The sequence below is a fragment of the Chelon labrosus genome, assembly GCF_963514085.1.
Source record: "Chelon labrosus genome assembly, chromosome: 8".
Taxonomy (NCBI): Eukaryota; Metazoa; Chordata; class Actinopteri; order Mugiliformes; family Mugilidae; genus Chelon; species Chelon labrosus.
In genome coordinates, this window is record NC_140358.1 from 7993007 (window position 1) to 8005164 (window position 12158).

Consider the following 12158-nt stretch of genomic DNA (forward strand, 5'->3'; position numbering starts at 1 on the left):
GCCCGTGGCTATTTTTACTGCACTCTGCCACTGCTGCCTGTCCCCTGGGGGACTCTAATAGGGGCTCTAGCCCCTCACACCAACTTATCGCCTATTCCTGATTTCATCTCCTGCCCGGCCACAAGCCTCTCCACACAACCAGCCGTGCACTATCTTTTCTCATGGCACCTCTCCTGTTTTGATAACGGAGTGTTTCACTTAAAGCCAAGCATATCTGCTCCCAAATTGAATTAGCCATGTCTCTGCACTTTCTTGAATGCCCTTTCTGAGAGGAAAGGTCCTCGCTGTGTAGGTTTGATCAATGGTAAAAATCAAGTCTGTTGTCAGTTACCCTGAGGCTAGGGTACCTTTTATGAAAAAACAAACAAACTGTGAAGCGTTCAGCAGGGCCTTCTTTGTTTGTGTGTAACATTATTAGGAAAAGAAAGGATTAGTCTAGAGTAATTTGAAAAGTGAGTAGGCGTTTCCGTATGCTAGGTGCTTACAGTATGAGACAGCATTTAACCTGGGTTTTGCTTCCTTTAATCTTAGATTTATTTCAGCTGAGTTTGCACATTGGGCGGTGTAAAAGTAATAGCCTGCTAACACATTAACAACCTGCTCCCAGTCAAAAAAAATGGCATTTAAATTTGTATAATTAAAAAAAACTCATGCAGAGACCTCCCTGGTGGCGCCTTGGAAGCAGAAAAGGCAGGTGAAAAAGTTGCTCTGCCCCCGCCCCCCCAATGTAAGTATTGATCCCCAAGCTCCTCTGAGAACGAGATGTTTGAGTGAGAGGAAATGGAGAAGTGTAGATATACTGCAGTATTACTCTCCTTCGCTGTCTGGAGTTCCTCCCCGGAGGGTTCCACAGAGCCTCTTCCCTCTCCCCCCATCCCACCTGATCGAGTTTTGGTGCCAGGAAGGAGGCTTAGTAGGACTGAATAAGATCTATGTTGGCTCTTGGCTTAGTTGAATTGGGAACCAGTAGGAAAGCACTGAAGAGCATATATTTATTTAATTCCCCATCTGTGTTCCATTTTTGAGTGTTTAATGGTTAATGGTGCAGTAGTTTCAATCCCCTTGTTGTATACATGCTTCTTTGATCATAAATGTCATGAATCTATTTTTTTTGGAGATGCAGACACATTCAGGCAGAGAGATGTGTCAAACAATGAAAGGAGCATGCATCCATTAGCTCTGTAGCACATTGGATCTGTATTTTGTGTCCTGTGTATAATACAGTGATTCAATTAATAATGTAATCATAATAGCATAGTGTCAAGAAGATTACGCTTCTTTGTGGTGTTTGATGGTGGTGTTCTCCTTCCGAGTTGTTTTACCTTGACATTTAGAGTTAAGTACACAACAATATGAAGAATATGAGGAATACAATTATATTTTTGTGATTTGTTTGTTACAGTAGGATGTTTATGAATGTGTGTCTTGATTTAGCTCCCTCTTAAGTTTGTCACCCAGGACTATTTTTTCTGCCACTATAAACCTCTAAAGATATCAGATGTCGAGCAGTTTTTTGTGCAAGCAAGCACGGTGATGGAATGAAACCACACACACATGGAGCAAACAGAGAGATTAAAAGATAGAAACTGGAGATTTGATTGATTTGACGAGGTTTTTAGTACCACTGTTTGCAATGAGTTTAGGTAGCACTCAAAGCTGTGTTGCACAGCTAAGTGTTGGAACAATGACAGTGTGAAATACAGTGCTGTATATTTTGGGTTGACATTTCCTTTGGTGCTCATAAGATATTGGAGTCAAGGCACACATACCTTTTTAAACTTTATCCTGGGTTAAAAAAAAAAAAGGGTGAGGGTTTTTGAAGCATGACAGATGGAGGAACAACAACAGCTAAAAGTCATGCATTTGATGCTTGAGCAACCCTGACGAAGTTAAGTGAAGCTCTGTTGTCTTGACTGTTGGGCACTGTGATAAATGAGTCAGTCTGAATTTGTGAGTGTGTGTGTGTGTGTGTGTGTTAAAGAGGGAGGCAACAGAAAGGGGGAGAGAGTAATTTACAGTGCATGTGTAGGTGACTACGTGCGCCTTTGTTTCCCTTTGTCAGTTTTTTCAGAGATTAATTTCATCTGATCTTGGTCAGTGTAAAGTATTTTAAATGTAGAATGTGCCCCAAAGCTGCATAGTTTTAATTAAACTTTCAACAATAAATAATGTTTTTTTTTTTTTCCAATCACAGTGCATGATTAGTGTTGCTAATTTGTTTAGGCTTGAGAAATTTCTGATTTTTTCCATTAAAAACTCAGATAGATCTCCACCACAAACAGCTGTGAGAAACGGTCATCTTCATTAGTGATCAAATGTGCTTACCTTTCAGAGGAAATTATTAAGTATCTTGTTAAATAACCGGAAAGAAAGAAAGAAAGAAAGAAGAGCTCAGTGGAAGCACTTCATTTGGCTTTATTGATACATTTTTCTCCTTCCATTACTTTAATGTATGCAAATGACCAAATGGGGTGTTTGTTCAGCAGTTTAGTGATCTCTATCTGTCAGAAGTAATGGGCGCCCACAAAGGCTGTAGAGTTGAGGCACAAGCCCCCAGAGAGCCCTATTTCACCACAGAGGCTATTGCTATGATGTGCACACACACACACACGTTCGTACGTGCATTTGCTGCTGGATATGATAGAATAGAGTGGGACTCTGCATACTAGAATATTGATGTAGTGAGGTGGCTTGATGGCGACGATGAGAGATTGGACTGAATCTTGATGAATGCCTGGACATGTCCAATACATCTCCATGTGCTGTACCCAATGACTTAACCCAACCTGCTGATATTTAGCTTAACCTTTTATTTCCCAGAATGCCACAGTAAAAGCACGTCATTCCCTCCCATCTTCACACATTGAGTGATGAGGACATATCTTCAGGGGCCAGTGTCATTGAGATATGTTGAGCCCCGTCTACACATAAAGCAATTTGCTCGTCGCCCATTCACTTTGTAGCTGACAGTTTGGTCGCTAGTGGACATTTCAGGCTGGTTTCCTCAGTAACCCTATTTTATGTTTCCAAATATAAGAGATGTAAATTTGTATAATTTGGGATGTATGGACGAAGCTAGCTCTTGTTGATCTCACCATTCTCTCAAAGTTGAGATTAGTTCTACTTGGTACCTGGTTACTTAGCGTCACCAAATAGTTCTTCAGCTGCAGGTGGTTAAATTTCATGGTCTCTTGTTGCCACATCGCTGCTCATCTCTTGCTGTGTGTTCATCCTCTTAGACTGAAATTGCTGAATTAGAATAACTGAATGTCAGACAGTCGTACTAAAATAAAAATGGAATTTTAAGGCTGAAAGGTTAGCAACCCTGTACCCCTCAAGCCAATGCCATAGCAAAGAGTTGTGTTTCCATGGTAATTACCAGTGACACCTGCTGTGAAGAGACAAAAAAGAAAAAAAAAGTGATTTCTAGAGTCCTAGTAGTGTTGCAGTTTTTTTAATCTCTTCTTGTCATCTTGTTGAAGTTTTTTCCCTTTGTTTTACCGTTTTTACACACCTCGCCATGTTATTTTCACCATTTTATTCATGTGCGTTGCTCCTGTTTACTGCTGTTGCCATTTATTCCAAATAATTCTCAGTGTATGTGTGTAGTATGGTGCGGCAGTCATTGTGTTTCCCCAGCACAAGGTCTTTGTAGCTTTTGAACACTCACACACGTCTGTGTGAATAGAGCTGAGGGGCTTAAAGCTATTTCTCATGGCCATGCTTTTAGTTCGAAAATAGCTATCCTTTACCTACAATTTTATTTAGTCAAGTCATAAGCTAGCCAAGCGCTGGACAGCATTGTAATACCGAAGAGTCTGACTTTGTGTTGCGTGTTCTGCTATATTAACTTGAGATTATTCAGATGTCTGGTATTTCTATGATACCTGCTGAGAACCAGATTTTTGAAAAGCAATAACATATCTAAAATAGATTGGGATACTTTTGTCAAAGGAAGCTTGAAGTTGCAGGGTTTGAGCCTACGCGGTGTCACTTTCTCCAGCCGGTGTAGTGCTCTCACACAGGGTCAGCCAATTTTCCCAGCCTCAGGGCGGGCCTGTAATGCCACCTTTGTGACTTAAAAGTCAACAGACACATTTATACAGGTACCACATTTTTGTTGTTCTCAGAGTCTTCTGCCTGATTTAGTTCACACTTCAAGGGAGGAGGTTCACTACAATGTGTTTATGGATGGCTCTTGTCAAACAGCAACTGTCGGAGACTCCAGCGGCTTCAGGCAAGGTATGTGTACAGGTGCAGCAATCTCTTGTACCAGCACCAGGCACTTAAGGTCAAATAAATGGTTGTTAGTGAAACAATTGCTCGACTTAGTAGGCTGCTGAGTTTAAACTGCAGAAGCATCCCCTTGTTTCGGTTTAGTACAGCTCCACGTGTTTGAATGAGAACTCAGTAAGATTATTTACAGAATCATCCTGTTTATCTCTGTATGTTTATGTATAATAAAACTGGGTTAAAACATGCTGGTGGCATTTTGGGTAGCAAAAATACTTCAACACCCACCCTACTTGCCACACATACGCTCTCTCTGATAATCACCACCTTCCTTCAACCCCCACCCCCCACAACCCGAGTGTTTTTCACCCCTAATGAAATTCACTGTAAACTGTGTGGCCAATTAAGTAAAGCACAGATAAGCCATGGAGCCTTTTAATTATCCAAAATTCAGCGGAAATCAGTGTAAATGAGTGGAGGTGCTTAAAGCAGCCTTACTCCCAGCCTGAGAAATGCTTCTGTGGCTCTCACTGTGTATGTCCAGGAACGGATGAAGAGAAATACTCAAGTAACGCAACGGACAATTGCAATTGCCAAGACTAATGCTGCTTATCTTTGATGATGAATTTTAGATGTTAGAGGAGGTAGAGGAGTCATTATGTTCATATTAGTTGAACCACATTCTTATGCATACTGGAGTAGTCATAGCCCTCCAAAACTGTAGTGGGCGCTGTGGCCTGGAAGTATATAACATGTTGGTGTTTGTAAAAGGTTTAATAGCGGTTGTACGTTGGTGTTGTAAATCATTCTTTAACATGTTGGTTATTTATTTATTAAGACAGAAAAGGCGGCGGTTTCGTCTAGGCTTCCACAGACCATAAAGCAAGTTGCTAACAAGTAGCTGCATGTGGTTAACATCAAACACAAGCAGAGCTTAATGGTCAACATTTTGAGAATTCAGATCTCAAGAGGTATGTGCTGGATGCAATTAACATCATGTGGCATATGTTTCCCTTTTATTTTTGGTTACTGCAGAGAAAAATAACAGAATGAGGATGTTATTATTCATTCCAATCTCGATGATGTTCCATTACATTCACAGCATTTTTACAGAGTTTTTAAATTATCTTAGGTAAGCCATGGACTGTCATGGCTGCAGAGAGAAATTGAACGGAAAAATACAAACACAATAACTTCTGTCTGTACAGCTTTTATAACCCTTTGTTTACTCACTGCACCGACATCATACCCTGTTGTAGTTTCTATACAGTGGCACTCTTATACTGCGCTGTCAGGATCCATGTACTGTTCCACTGCAATATATGCTGGAAGCCATATCACATTTTTTATGTTACCGTTGTAATAATGTCAGTTCAGCCATTCATTAGGGCTGCGCTAATGCTCACTTTCTTTTGAGATTTAAAGTGTTGATTTTTTTTGGACCATTATTTGGTCTATAAAAACTAAATAAAGACTATAATCTTCTTAATAGACTGCCACTGCTGCTCATGGTTATCATCCATTCTGTACATTTGCTCATGTTTTGGAGACATAAATACATTAAGAATGTGACCTGGTTTAAGGCTAGTGTAAGGGTGATAGGCCAGTAGGGGTTAGTTTTAGAGTGTGTCGTGTTGCGAGTCAGTGTAATAGGTTGAAGTGAAGGTAACACGGCTGTTAGTGGGGGACACAAAGTGTTTCATTTGGTACTCATGTGGTCACATCGTACACAGTGAATTGTAATATTTAAACGTATTAATAATTTTAGTTGTACAATTTATTGCATATTTTATGACATATTACATATTATTACCAGTTGGAACACAACAAGTTCTGCTTCTATTATGCATTGATTTGAACGCACAACTCTTTAACCAGATGGCATATTGTATACTGTGTGGGAAATATATTGTTTTGCAGTTACAGCACTTAATTTCACGGGATTTAGAATATTAAAACTAGAATTTTGCACATGTACTAAAGAAATTAAACTCTAATTAAGCTAATTAAACTGATACATACCACTACATTTTATGTCAGCTGCAAGCATTCGCAGCCTCTGTGGTGCGTTTCCATCACCCTCTCTGTTGTCCGTCTTGTACACCACTGCCAGACAGACTGTTTCTGTGCCCTCGGGTCATATGAGAGAATTTCCTAGAAGTTCGGCAATCAGTATCTTGTTAGGCTCTGACACTTGGCCTGATGTGGCAGCTCCATTAACCAGTAGAGTAAACTTGCTGACAGACTGCTCGGACTGCAGCCTCCAGAGGCAGGAGGAGGTGTGCCAGTGGAGTACAAGACTACATCCATGATGTACTCTGGATATAGCCGTATAGACTCCAGAGTGAACAGCTGTCATATTCCACTGATAAAGCCTCCATGTCTTGCCAGTCCTAGAGGATGTCCTATGGGATCTGCTGTGTCCTGTTGGGATTCAGGCCTGCTCCCCTGAATCCCAATCCCATCTACTACATACATTCTTATGACTGCTCGTGTGATGCTGACATACAGTACTCAGGGTTAAGTACTAATAGAGTTGATAAATGAAATTGTAGGGTTCTGAATGGAAAGCAGTTTTGTTAATCTGTTTTATCTTCATGTTTCCATGTGGTGCTCAGCTGCTGTATAGCTTTGCCACTATTGACCCAGGTCTCGGCTGATTATTTCTGCTCTACTGAAAGTCAAGCTAAGGACCCAGTGGCAGAGGCTCCAATCTGCACCTCATTACTTCCCCAAAAGGCCTGGGCTTAGTGCAGGGTAATAGACAGAGGCCCAGGCGCCCTCATTTGTCATGGGCTCCTGGGTTTGATGCAAAGCCCCCCTTGAGCACTTGTTGCTGAGCTCTAATCCTGCAGTAGACACCAGCCACGCTTCTCTGCTTAGCCATCCCCACTCTCTACCGTCATGGCTCATGATTTCACTTTCATTTGATGTTTTAATGAAATCCCTGAGACTCAGGTGAATGGCAGGCCCATTGTTGGCAAATTATTCTATCAAATGCATGTTGAAGGGAAACGTGACTGGAGTTATTTTTCTTGTAAATATGAGCCAGTGAGGCTTTTCACTGTTTGTCAGCATGTGAATCCACAGCAGAAGATGGCTGACACAGACTGGGTCATGGAACTGGAATAAACAATAAAACATAAATGGTTCTGTTTTATTGTTCTTGGTAGCCTCCGTTCATCCAGCACGCATAATAACTAATAATACTACAGATGCAGAAGTTAATTGTGCAATAGGCTGGGTGAGCTGTGCATTATGTTCTGCTGGTAGATAGTGTACATAGCAGACTTCTGTACCAAGGCCAACAATTATTTTTTCGGAGACGAGTATATTACCGTGAAGCTCTATTTGTTGTGCCTTATTCCAAATAAGTGATACAGGACAGTGCCCAAAGAGTGGGGAAACTCCTTGATGAAAAGGCCTGAGTATCATTAGCTGAAATTGCTGTGTATGCCAGTTGAAAGCCACTCTAAAATGTAAATCAAACTAATGCCCAAACACTTCCTCTCCTTCCCCCTGTAATGTTATTCCTTTCTTGCTGATGCTGTCGAGGGAATATGGTGTTGTTCTGCTGTTTGCTACTGGGCTCTCTGTTGATTTCTGACTTTGCGCCGCGGTGGCTATCCTTTCTCTCCCTTGACAGGACCCACGGATCACTGCGTCTACATGTCTGCAGGCCATCTCTCCCGCAGCCTGCTCATATACACGGCCCCGCAAACGATTTGTCGAACTTATTGACTGGATTGGCTCGCTTCAGAGCAATTAGGTGCTTCATTATGCAAATAAAGCGCACTAATTGCCGCACGTTTGCTAATTGATTATGAGATACGTAATATGGTTGACATTAGCGTTGACTCAAAAGATGTGGTCTTTGGCGGTTTAAGACGTGCACCTTGCAAATAAATTAATGACGCCAAATAACACAGTGGGCCAATTTCCTCGACATGTCGCCGTGGGCTCGGCTCTGCAAATTTGAGACACAATAGAAAAGTCGGAGGAGAAAGAGATCGCTAATTAAAATGAATCTGTGACAGTCAGAAACACTAACAGTTACAAACGGCAATCTGATGGTAGTCAACAGGGGATTCTCCATTAATTGGCAAAATGAGGCTCATCAATCACACAGAGGGGGAGTGCTGCACAGACAGTATCCTGTCAGAGTCACCCACTGTGGGGGGAGCAGCACGACGTGTGTCTCAGGGACAGAGTCATGTAGAGAAGGAACAGTTTCTTCTCATCTCTCTCTATCTCTCTCTTTCTCTCTCTCGCTCTCTCGCTCTGTTTCTCACCACATGTGGCTCTCAGTAGACATCTCTCCAACTCATTCTGACAGGCTTTGTTTTTCCTTGTCGCATTTCAAATGGGGATTGGCTGGCATTCTCTGCCAGTCAAGGCTGAGACAGAATTGTCAAAACACACGGTTGAATTCCAGCTTTTAGACGATACTCTTTCCTGATGACATGTGCTGAGAGGCTGGTAACGCCATATTACTTCTTCACACTGGAGCGTTCACAAGAATACTGTTACAGCAGATTTTCTATACAGGAGACCTTGATCATTTTGTTGAATTAAAAACAACTTCTTGTCCAACCCTGACATCCATCTCTGAAGACTTGACGGGTGAAATGTTTGACTGTTTCTCCACATTGTGGAACAATTTTGCTTGGCATGGGAGCAACGTTTGAACTTTGTATGACCCTCACCAAGGATACTTACATCCTTGTTTTTCATGGCGAGCAATGAGCTGCTGTTATTGAGCAAGCCAAACAACTGCCAGGGAACATAACCTCCTGCCTCGGCCAACAGCCAATAAATATACCCTGGCAATGATCGACTGCTTCATCAATTGAACCAATCAATGGCATGCCCCTAATCTCTGTGTCACTCGCCAGGTTTAGGGCACTTTGATGCAAAGTTGAAATTGCTATTGGTCTGTGTTCCTCTGATTCATCTGTGTACCTGATATTGATACTTCATGTATTGTAACATGCAGACTGCCGTAAATACCTTGACTCAGATGCTACTTTGTGTGTGCTGGTTGTGTACATTAATTTAATCATTACCTCCTTCCAGTACATCAAACCAGTGTATGTCAGGATCGTCGAGGTAAATAGAGTAATCACAACTATCTGTAGGGGTCTCACCACCATGGCTAATACAAAGTCATGAATGTGTGGGCTTTTATTAACAATTAACCTCGAATTAGCAGCACTGATAGATCAAGTGACCCCTAGAAGTGCAACCGGTTATGTTGACGATGCCTCCTCCACAAACGTGACTATATGAGATGAACCCATTTGCAGTGAACTGCTGGTGCACCAGCGCATTAATGTGACAGAGAGAAGCGTTTAACACATCGGTGTTAGCTGCAATAACAGTGACATAAAAATGAAAATGGATAAGCAACATAAATGGTTGAAATCCCTCCCTCTACCCCTTCTGCTTTCTCACTGTCACGCGCAGACTCTTGGTCTCATTCTTGTCATTTGGCAGCAACAGGGATACATGAGACACATGTGCCGCCTGGACCAGCAGCTGACCTTGAATTGACTTTCTGTGATGAAGACTTATGGTTGATCCCTGGGCTTTTTCCTTTGATGCCTTTCAGCCTTTCTTCCTAACTTAAAAAGATAGGTAGGAACCGTGGAGACCATATACATGTTTCTCTGTTGCTCTCCTTTTTTTTCTTCTTTCATCTTTGCAATGATTTTCAAGGGTAGTCATGCAGGTGGTCCAGTTGCTGCATCTCTCCTTGCCTTTTTGCACTTTTTTTGTTTAGAAAATGATTTGATTGTACACATAAGTGGAATGTTACTTATTTCGTTTAGTTTTTTTTTCTATCAATATCAAATCTTGCAGACTCGAGTATTTAAATATGAAAGTCAAATGCTTTCTTTCCTTTTAATCAGGCTGTGTGAATGCTCGCATTTTTGTTGAGAAATACTCCCCTCTACTTCCTTGACCTATCTTGTCTTTACCTTGTTATTTAATCTTTCAAGAAAAAATGATAAAGCTCTGCTTTCTCTAAATCACTATTCAATCTTTCTATTTTCTACTTCTTATGGCCTGTCTAACAGTGAATCGTGTAGCAAACGTATGAACAAAATTGATAATGAAATGCTGCACATGTAATATGTAATTAATCGGAAGCCTGTTTCATTTGAGTAAATAGGCTCAATAGAAGTGATTGAAATATAATTTCTTTTGTGTGTCCATGGTTGTGAAAGTTACATAATTTTCTCACAGACGTGATTTTTGTGCATATCCAAGGTTTCATGTGTACGACAAGCCATTGCTATCTAGTTCTTCACTAAGAGGTCCGAGGTACAAGCAAAACACTAACAACATTTGATTAGGAAACATACAGCCACTTAGTTTAATATGCTATTAAACCGTAAGTGCTGCTGTCAGTGTGCTGAAGGTACATGTTGTATTTGTTTTGTAAATTTGAATTCAATTCACGTTCAGCTTATTTCACACAAATGATTTATCTTAATATTAGGTGACTTCAGAAACTACTGGGGTTGTGTCTCTAACTTAACTTTCAACTAAAGGTTGATTTTTTCCTAAAAGAAACGCATTTGAAATAATGTCAGTAATCTATAGCTGATTTGTGCCTCTGGCCGTGGTACAAATCAACTGCTGAGGTTGGTGGGTGCATTTAGAACCAGCTCACCAAAAGAACAAGACTTTTATAATAATGGATGGCCTTAACATAAACCTATAGCATTTTCTTGGAGACTTCTATTCTGCTACTGTACTCTGTTCTAAGAAATACTGAGATATTTGCATAAAGAGCTCTTTGAATTGCTAATATATAGTGGGGGGAAGTTCTTTTGAAACCAGCCGCTCCTCCCTCTTCACAGCTCTACACCAAAAGTGCTGTGTTATTAGATTGTTTGTCAGAGTTATTTTTTTTTTTTTCTATTTTTATCTTTTGCTAAACACACTTCCTTACAAGCCCACAGTGATGATGGCTTAGCACACTAACAACGGTGGCATCACAGATTTAAGCACATTCCTGACCACCTGTTTCCTGATGTTACACATCACAGAGCAAGCAAAGGCATGAAAGCACACATTCAGAGGTGTAGGTAAGGATAGGCGTTAACTAGAGGAACGTGTCAGTTGGTGCCACCGGAGCTCAGTGGTGATGATGTGTTGTTGCACAGCAACACTGCAGGGTTGCCATTATCAAACCACTAAGCTGCAGGAGATGTGCATGCTTTGTTTTTTTATTTTTTTGTTAAAATGCAGTCAAACGAGATCTCCAGCTCAGGGGAGCACATCATGGCACCCATAATTGTGATTGAAAGCTGGTAGGAAATCTTTCCATTTTATTATTATTACTAGAGGCAAGTTGAAACATGATGTAGCAAAATAAAGAACAATTTGAGCCATGTGAATGGCTGATTTTTCATGTGCTCTGTGGGTTGAATGGGCTCTTGAGGCACGTTTGTGATGGATAGTACAGCAGGGGTTATGATGCCTCGGGCTTGTTTGATGCAGTGGTCATATTGTTAAACCTCTGTGAGCAAGGTCATGGTGCTCCATTTGAAATATAATTCTATTTGTATGCACTCCACTGCCCTAATCCAACAATTTGCACAAACAAATCAGATTTCTAAAGGTTCATTTGAAAATTGTTCAACATGATTTGACACACCATCTGGTTAATGTCTATAGCAGCAGTTCTTAAACCGTGTAGAAACACTGCCCGGCCAAAAGACAGTGATCCCCCACTATCCTTCCAGTTTTTAATAATGCGTTGGATAGTTCTTAACCCAATTTTAGTAGTTTCTACAATCTCCTTAGATGTTTTCTCTGCTTGATGCATGCCAATGATTTGACCCTTCTCCAACAGACTAACATCTTTCCCACGACCGCGGGATGTGTCTTTAGACTTGGTTGTTTAAGAAATG

General features: G+C 41.0%; 1 protein-coding gene across 5 annotated transcripts in view; it reads left to right on the forward strand.

The window, feature by feature from the left end:
* Positions 1 to 12158, forward strand: part of diaph2 (diaphanous-related formin 2) — a 421882-nt gene that overhangs the window by 260375 nt on the left and 149349 nt on the right. The window lies entirely within an intron of this gene.